At 40.4% G+C, this 10,073-nt stretch overlaps 1 pseudogene; it reads left to right on the top strand.

Moving 5' to 3' along the window:
- Nucleotides 1–4,148, top strand: part of LOC104965477 (serine/threonine-protein kinase D3-like) — a 25,359-nt pseudogene extending 21,211 nt beyond the window's left edge.
- Nucleotides 4,149–10,073: the final 5,925 nt, after the last annotated feature.

The raw sequence follows: 10,073 nt of genomic DNA, 5'->3' as shown, positions 1-10,073 counted from the left end.
CACACACACACACACACACTCACACACACACACACAAGGGGGGGGTAATTATTTTTCACAAAGGGATTAAACTGTTTAAAACACATGCTCAAAGTAAGCCGGATTTTGCCGATGTGTTTATGTGGATTCAAAAGTTGTAAATAATGTACAAAATGGAGGAGACCGATCTGATCGGAGCAACTGAGACAAATAATCCAACTGAAACCGGCATGGACAATGACTATGTTTTAAAAATGCGCTTATCCAGAAAAGCCCGGTTTGGACACTTTACGCACAGAAGAAACATTTCTATGAAATAAATAATTATACATTTCTGTCTTTTTATGCCTTTAATACTAACTTGAATTGTTATTCAAATTAATTAATCAATTATGTTTTATATTTTAATGTAGAGACAAGGCTTTTAGTGACAATAATGTATTGCTTTACAATTATATGTAAAAAAAAAAAAGAATACAAAAAAAAGTCTAAATATGATATTCGGCCTCAAATCATCTGAGGCCTGACGCCCCCCCTGCGATCTTTGGCGCCCCCCAGGTTGGGAACCACTGCCGTAGAGTGACTGGACCCTGCACTCTTCCATAAGTGGGTCAAAAAGGTCCCCTATTAGAATAATATGTGTTTTTATGCCATTTTTGTCACTCTGGTTAAGAAAAATCACTTGTATAATATTTAGTATTATATTTTGGTTCATCTTGAATTTTTCACTATTTATAATTTTATAATTTTTTTTTACATTTTGAAAAAAAAACGTCTTCCTATAGGGTCCCATAGAAAATGCATGCAGGTCATTTTTGACCCACTTATGGAAGCTTGGGGTAGAAATACAAAAACTACAATTTCTTAAAATGTAAATTAAAAATTTGAATGGCTTGATATCAAAAACATGTTCTTTGAGGAATAGCTGGAATATGAAATGATAAAAAAATGTAATTACAAAGATACTTGTACTCAAAAAAGACCCACTTATGCATCTTAAGTAAATAGTCTGAGTACTTCTTCCACCTCTGCATACAGTATACATGCAGTTAGACATAAAAATAAGTAACGTTATTATGCAAGTAAAATGCAGGACTACCTCAAATATATGCAATCCTACAGTATATGTACAGTAGAATAAATACTGTATTTGTTTATGTTAAGAAATGTTTGTGTCCAGCAGAATCAAATCTGAATAAATAAAGCAAAACAATCTTAAACTCGTTTTAGGATATGTCAATAGTAACTCCCATGCATCTTTTACAAGTTGTTTTTCACGTGTCTTCACATTGTTTTCTAACTTCCTGTTGGATTGGAGTTCCTTAAGCAACTCAAGTGACTAAAACTACATTAAATTGTGTTTTTTGCCCACGTTTTCCCGCCTGTTTCCTTCAGAACCTGCACCACCCGGGCATCGTGAACCTGGAGTGCATGTTCGAGACCCCGGAGCAGGTGTTCGTTGTGATGGAGAAGCTGCACGGAGACATGCTGGAGACGATCCTGTCCAGTGAGAAGAGCCGGCTCCCTGAACGCATCACCAAGTTCCTGGTCACGCAGGTCAGTGAACGCCACATTCTCTTGCACTATTTTACCTATTTGATTTGTTCTAGGTCCTATATTCAGAGATGGCAAAAGCACACACGTCCTTCACTCAAGTAGAAGTACAGATACTCGTGTTTAAAAATACTCTGGTGAAAGTAGAAGTACTGACTAAACTTCAAGTAAACGTAAAGAAGTATGGGCTGACCAATCAGAACAGAGCTAACCAATCAGAGCAGACTGGGCTCTGGTTTCAGACAGAGGGTGAAAGGAGGTGCATTAAAGCAGGGAGACATGTCACAGGTTATGGGTTTGCGAATCCTGTCTGAGTTGTTTTAAGATCTCAAAGATTCAAAGACCACAGCCTTGTGTTAAATCTTCTTCTTCACGTTGTGTTTGTAGATCCTCGTGGCCCTCAGACATCTTCACTTCAAGAACGTCGTGCACTGTGACCTGAAGCCGGAGAACGTCCTCTTGACTTCAGCAGAACCCTTCCCTCAGGTTAGAAACACTTAAAGTAACGAACCTGTTTTGTTTAGGTATTTGTGTTAAAAATGTAAGAAGTAGAAATGTACTTAAGTAACTAAGTGTTTGCACTCCACCACTTCCCACCTCTCTCCTGCAGGTGAAGCTGTGTGACTTCGGTTTCGCTCGGATCATCGGAGAGAAGTCGTTCCGGCGCTCGGTGGTCGGCACGCCGGCGTACCTGGCTCCCGAGGTTCTGCGGAGCAAAGGTTACAACCGCTCTCTGGACATGTGGTCGGTGGGCGTCATCGTGTACGTCAGCCTCAGCGGGACGTTCCCCTTCAACGAGGACGAGGACATCAACGACCAGATCCAAAACGCTGCCTTCATGTATCCATCGAACCCCTGGAAGCAGATCTCAGAGCAGGGTGAGTTTAAAACCTCTGACACTAGTGTTTATATTATAAACTGAGCCAGAACGTTTGATAAAAGTCAGATTCAAAGGCACAATCCTAAACATGGTGGCACTTTTGAAGGGATAAATCTTTCAAACATCTTACATTGGAGGTATTTTAATAGTCAAATCCGCTAATTTCTCATTAAACGAAAAACAACTCGTTCTTCATGTACCCCTCAAACCCCTGGAAGCAGACTCTAGTGTTTTTAACTTTCCGTGTTTTCCTCAGTGAAAGAAAACCTATTGGTTGTTGACCAGAAGCACCTGGATACATGCAGGAGTATTTCAACACATTAGATCTAATAAATCCAGATGTTTTAAATATATTTGAAGACAGGACTGTGGATCAAACTTTCGATCTGAAGCAGACTTCCTGTGGATGTTCACTCTCTGTGTCCTCCTTTCAGCCCAGGACCTGATCAACAACCTGCTGCAGGTGAAGATGAGGAAGCGCTACAGCGTGGACAAATCTCTGAGCCACCCCTGGCTGCAGGTAACACACTTTATATCCCTTTTACTAACCTAAAAACAAACCTAGAGGACTCTTCAGACAGCGGAAGGAAATGTAATGTAGAAATCTGTCCTGTGAAATAACCAAGAGTATTCAAACTTAAGCAGGAATGAAGCTTTCGTGCTGGGACATGCCCTCTTTAATAAGCTAATGTACTTCCTCCTGTAGCACTACCAGACCTGGATGGACCTCCAACATGTTTATTATTAGTAATTATGTGTTTCTAACATTTTAGATTTTTGAACTTCACATCACTCTTGCTCTCCGTAATAAGCTAATCAAGTGTTTTCCGTGACTCTTATCCTGCTTTCTGGGGTTTAAATGTTATTTATCCCGTCTTCCTGCAGGACTACCAGACCTGGATGGACCTCTAACATGTTATTCATTTAAAGTGGACCTATCATGCTATATTTGAATAATATAGTGTAGGACCATACCTATATAAGGCATATTTATACGTTTTTTTTTTCTAAATACCAAACGTGGCTGTCTCCTCCTGATTGGTGGAGTTGGCCCAATAGCCGTAGCGCCACTTCTGTGACATCATAGAAGTGTTCAAATCTGGATCAGTCTGTATCAGATCCGTTGCAGCCCCTTTTTAAGAGATTTGGGTATGGAGGAAAATAGAGAGGGTTGTGTTTTCTGACACTTGGTGAGTTCCCTGGAACACCGGGGACACATATTCATGTATACAAGACGTACAAACGTGCATTTTGCCTGATAGGTCCCCTTTAAGTTATCGATTATTCTTAATGATGTGTTCTATAAATGTTGATTTTTGAACTTCACATCACGCATACTCTCCGTAATAAGCTAATCAAGTGTTTTAAGTCACTCTTATCCTGCTTTCTGGGGTTTAAATGTTGTTTATCCCGTCCTCCCTCAGGACTACCAGACCTGGATGGACCTCAGAGAGTTCGAGACGCGTCTGGGCGAGCGCTACATCACGCACGAGAGCGACGACGCTCGCTGGGAGGAGCACGCAGACGAGAGAAACCTTCATTACCCAAAACACTTCATCATGTCCCGAAACCTGGACGACATGGACGAGGATCCCTGAAAATGGTTTCCTATAAGGACACACGGACTGAGAAACGACACTGTGACAATCATTCAAGTCTAGAGAGCTTTTATTTTTAACACATTTTACAGCGTTTGTTTTTTTTACATCCTTGTTTTTTTACAACTGCTCATTTTATATTCATAGCACGATGAGTCCTAAAACCCGGAAGTGAGTCAGCATTTCACCACTTCCTGTTCCCTCGTCTCAGAGTCAACAGGTCTTTTGAACTAATTTTTATAGCTGAACTAAGGTCTGTGGTTGAGATACATTGAAGAGACGGATCACGTTTTGTTCTAGGACATTAAAACCATCAGCAGTGACCCCACTGGTGATCTCTGAAGAGTTTACGTGTCTGAAAAACGATGGTTGTTACCAAGTGGCTGAATAGGACTACAGAAGTCGTTGAGGTCGTTGTACGTCATTACGCCGAACACGTAAACACTCCTCTAATACCTCATTCACACCAACGCAACTCCGGTTCAAGCTCCGTGCTAGAGCTTTTCAGGTTCAGAACCGGTTCTTCGGTTTAGCTCCGGCTCTTTTCACACCGCCCAGAGTCCGACTGGTGCTGCGTCATTGCGTCATCGTTTGAGTCATGACGTAACCGTTTGCGTGCCTGCTTCATAAAGCCAAACCGCGCGGAAACCCCTTACAGCTGACACCGACAACAACAACAATGGCCGATTGTGCTCCAGCTTCCTCTGTACCTCTTCAGAAGACCAGATTCCCAGTAGGTAGCTGGTCTCTTCAGTGGACNCTCATTTTATATTCATAGCACGATGAGTCCTAAAACCCGGAAGTGAGTCAGCATTTCACCACTTCCTGTTCCCTCGTCTCAGAGCCAATGGGATGGCTGGAAATAAGGTCTGTGGTTGAGACACATTGAAGAGACGGATCACGTTTTGTTCTACATTAAATCCATCAGCAGTGACCCCACTGGTGATTTCTGAAGAGTTGACGTGTCTGAAAAACGATGGTTGTTACCAAGTGGCTGAATAGGACTACAGAAGTTGTTGAGGCCATTGTACGTCATTACGCCGAACACGTAAACACACAGTTTGCCCTGTTCTGCTTGAAAGCAAGTCCCTGCCTCCTGCAGACTTTTCAAACAAACGCTTCAACTCATACCATTTAGAATCTGTGTGTTTGAATTTGGATCTGAAGTTGGCGTGACGTTGAAGCAACGACTCGGCTGTAGTTCCTTTATAGCATAACGTTAGCATGTAGCTTCTGGACATTAGATTTATGATTAGAACATTATAAAAGTAGACATGTGGAGATTATCCGGCTGAACAAAACGTGATCCGTCTCTTNAACTCATACCATTTAGAATCTGTGTGTTTGAATTTGGATCTGAAGTTGGCGTGACGTTGAAGCAACGACTCGGCTGTAGTTCCTTTATAGCATAACGTTAGCATTTTGCTTCTGGACATTAGATTTATGATTCAAACTTTATAAAAGTAGGGTAGACATGTGGAGAAGATCCAGCTGAACAAAACGTGCATTTATCAAACAGGTTCGTTTTCCACAGACCTTATTTCGAGCTCTTTTCCAAAATCCTCTGGAGAAATCCCGTTGCTTGTTTGTCGAGGGAACCAGCAGCTTCCTTCAGGGTAAATACGTCCTCCCTGCACCGCTGTATTTGCAGCTGACTATAAACAAATATCGTAGTACGGCTGAACTCAAATAAAGTGACGTGATGTCAAATCACTGAAAATGTCACACTGGTTTTTTCCTACATCCGTTTGTCCCGACTGAAATATTGTATCACAACAACTTTTGCAACTTTAAAGACATTCGTTTTCCCCAAAGGACGAATTCTACCCATGATGGTGGTCCCCTAACTCTCCGCCTAGCAACACCTAATTTAGTCCTATTTGATTGTACTTAAATATGTTAAAATATTCAGTTTCCCTAGAATGTGAATCCTACTGATTTTGGTAATGCTCAACTTCTCTCTAACACAACCAACAAGTCCAACTCGTTACTGGTTTAATGAAATATTTGAACATCATCGCAATTCTGTACAGATATTCATGTTCCCGGAGCAAAGTGTGACTTTTCCTCCAGTTCAGTTGCTGTTTTTTTAATAACACATCTCGTAATGTATTGGGTGAATTGCCGTGATATTTGGTTCAGCCCAAGTTCCTCAGATGATCGTCAACATTTGTTCCCGTGGTTTTTGATTATTACATAGATTGTGTACCAGTAGAGTTATACATAATAATACAAAAGTATAATTTATAATGGGAAATGGTCTTTACCTGTGATTGACTCTTTGTCTACTTCAGTCGACAGTAGGCTTGGGCGGCATGACGGTATTACGGTATACCAGGGTATTTCGAAATACCGTCGGTATGATTTTCAATACCGTGACGTCACAGACTGTGCGCCAAATCACAGATGCGTTTCATTCTATTACACTGACACGGAGTTTTGACAGGGACGACATTGGTTGTAATGCACAGCACGCGCCAGCAGAGGGCAGGGGAGGGCAGTCCGTCTTTCCCGCTCTCAGAGCTCAGCACAGAGCTGAGCTGAGCAAGATGGCGGCAGCATTTGCCGGCCCCGAACTCGGAGAACTAGTAAAAAAGAAAAATGCCTCTGCGCCTGTTTGGGACTATTTTGGGTTTACTCGTCGCCAGTGACTTCATCCAGCACAACGAGAGACAGAAGCACTTCTTTGGGAATGTTTAAGACGGGGTGAGTGAGTGTTGACATTTTTTAATCCTATGCAACTGGTTGATGGTTTTGTAGTCGAGGTCGGACGGTTTTAAAAACGAAAGCATTTACGTGCTAAACATTCACGCGAGTAATCCAATGAATCAAATGGAAATAAGGTTTTTAACACATGCACGGAATAATATTGCCAAACTAGTTAGTGAATATAGCAAACTTTATTCAATAAGTCAAGTATTTACTCCCGGAAAATNCGACAACAACAACAATGGCCGATTGTGCTCCAGCTTCCTCTGTACCTCTTCAGAAGACCAGATTCCCAGTAGGTAGCTGGTCTCTTCAGTGGACCACTGCTGCTTGTTAAGTTTCTTCATCGTTGTGTACAAACTGGATAAAACGCAGGCTTTTTGTTGTTGTTCAGGAGTTGATCCCGCCCCTGCCCCCGCCTCGACGTAAGCGTGGCGTATGTGGTGCTTTTGCTCTGGCCGGACAATTTTTTGGTGCTCGAAATGAACCGGATTCCGGAGCTAAGAGGCTGCTCTGCTGCGGTGTGAACAGGAAAACCCGGTGCTTTTCAAGCTCCAGCTCCGAACCGGCCCTGAAACACCGTTGGTGTGAATGAGGTATAAATTAGTCTGCCCTGTTCTGCTTTAAAGCAAGTAGCTGCCTCCTGCAGACTGTTCAAACAAACGCTTCAACTCGTACCATTTAGAATCTGTGTGTTTGAATATGGATCTGAAGTTGGCGTGACGTTGAAGCAGCGACCCTGCTGTAGTTGCTTTATAGCATAACGTTAGCATTTTGCTTCTGGAGATTAGATTTATGATTCGAACATTATAAAAGTATTGTAGACATGTGGAGATTATCCGGCTGAACAAAACGTGCAGTTATTGTATTTTTTACAATATTCCAAAAAGCCTATAGAGAAATCCTGTTGCTTTTTGTCGAGGGAACCAGCTGCTTCCTTCAGAGTCGGCCTACAAAAATACGTCATCACTGCACCGCTCTCACCGGGTTAATTCATATTACCTATAAGTAGCATTTTTGTGGGGAAATAAAATTGGAGAGGGCTTTTTTGTCAAGACGGTGGAAGGAGTTAAAGATCAGAGGTGAAACCAGTATTTCAGTTATTTGGCGAGCGAGGCCTTCATTACCCCAAAACACTTCATTATGTCGACCTGGACGATATGGAAGAGGACCGTGAAAAACATTTCCTACGAGGAGACAAAGACTGAGAAACGACACTGTGACAATCATTCAGGTCCAGAGAGCTTTATTTTAACACATTTTACAGCAGGTTTTTTTTTCTACAAGCCATAACAAACACACTGAGAGCCTAAAGCTGGAAGATTTTAATAAAACGTCTGCGCTGCAAGACGAGCTGTAGCTAAGAGACTTTTTACACTTTTTCAGATCAAATAGCATATTTCTAGATCTCTTAAAGCTGTGCGGAAAGTTTCTATGTGACGTTAAATCAGGAGAAATGTGTCTTAATTATTTTATGACTGTAATGTTTTCATTGTTGGGATACTGTTTTAAAAATGGGAATTTCACTGATAATAACTTTTGGTTTGTTCTTCTGCAAAAGTAAACGTACTCTTAATTTGTAACGCTCATTACGCAGCAGAAAGCTACATTTTATCAGATGGATGAAAATCTTATTAGTAATCTCGTAGCGTTAGCGGAGGTTACGTTTTTTGTACGGTGGCCTTTTAAGGACATTTTAGACTTTCAATAGTTATGTTGCAAAGCAGAATATTAATTTACAGTTAGCATGCTAACAGTTACGGCAACTATCAGAAAACTCGAGGGCTGTCCTCCACTAAAGCATTTTCAGTTTTACAGATCTGTCTCTTGATAAAATAATGCAACAGAAAAACTTAAATATTTTGATTACCAGAGATGTGCTAAGAAAGTTTCTTGGAAAAAGTAATTCAGCATTAAAAATGCAGAAAACCTGGCCTTGCCACATGCTAACTTTAGCATACTAACATAACATTTCAATATATTAAAGACAAAACAATTCAACCTAAGACTTTTAACCTAATTATGGTTATTCTGATTGTGGTTCATCTTAACTCACTTTCATTGTTTTTGAAAAAAGTTAGCTTTGTCACACAAACGCTAACCTTAGAATGCTAAAAGGCTATATGTCAACAGCTAATGAATAATAAGCTATTTATCTAATGCTAACTTTGCCATCTACATAGTAAGGCTTTGTGAAACCTGATAAATTAATAAAACAGAAGAAAAACTATTGGTTCAAACTGATTACTAAATAAAACTTCAATCTTACATCGAAATGTATTCGAACTTCACTTCTTAAGTAGCCTCCTAGATTAGCTTTTGTAGCTAACTGTGTAGGTATCTACAATGTGAAAGCTAACGGAGCTAGCGCAGTAATATTAACATGTTAAAATGCTCTTTGCTAGCCTCTTAATTGTTAACCAGCATACTAATTATCCATTCTAATTTGTTAGCATGTTAACAACACACTGTGAATAGGAGATTTATGGCAAACATTTCACAAGCTAACTATGCTAACTAAGTATTTTTAAATATGATTATTTAAGACTCAGGTATCATTGAATTAAATTGAGAATATGAAACATCCAACTTTTGCAGAGAAACTTGTTTTTAAAGTTATTTTCAGAGTGCTTCTCTCACTTTTTCTGATGAAGACGAGCTGAGAATCGAGCTGCTATTGTCTCACTGAGCTGCAGCCTGAGAAATTATTTCACGTTTTATATTTTTGCAATAAATGTTAAATGTCATAATGTGGGGGGGGGGATTAAATGGTCTACTTTGGGAAAATCAAATGCTACATCCTTGTTGTTCATCTGCTAATTTTATATTCATAGCACCATTACCGGGTTACTTAATATAACATAATTAGCATTTTTGTTGGGAAATAAAAAATGTACAGGGCTTTTTTGTCAAGATGGAGGAAGGAGTTAAAGGTTTTTTAACATCTTAGATTGGATGTATTTTAATAGTAATATCCTCAGACTCAGCGAAACAAAACAAATAACCCTGAATAAGGGGATCGACACTGGATGTTTGGAAACAATCATTTAATTAAAATCCTGAACTCGATCTTCTTGCCACACACACACACACACACACACACACACACACACACACACACACACACACACACACACACACACACACACACACACACACACACACACACACACACTCAGCTAACGACTTCAAGATGTGACGAAGCCTGAGCATATATCAGTATGTAGTGTCTCTACTTTAAAGAGTCCTCTCCTGCTGATGTTCAGGTGTATATCAGTATGTAGTGTCTCTACTTTAAAGAGTCCTCTCCTGCTGATGTTCAGGTGTATATCAGTATGTAGTGTCTCTACTTT

Source organism: Notothenia coriiceps, unplaced genomic scaffold (assembly GCF_000735185.1).
Source record: "Notothenia coriiceps isolate Sejong01 unplaced genomic scaffold, NC01 NC01_scaffold00037244, whole genome shotgun sequence".
In the NCBI taxonomy this organism is placed as follows: domain Eukaryota; kingdom Metazoa; phylum Chordata; class Actinopteri; order Perciformes; family Nototheniidae; genus Notothenia; species Notothenia coriiceps.
Note: the sequence above shows the minus strand (reverse complement) of the source record. Positions and strands in the feature narration are given on the sequence as shown.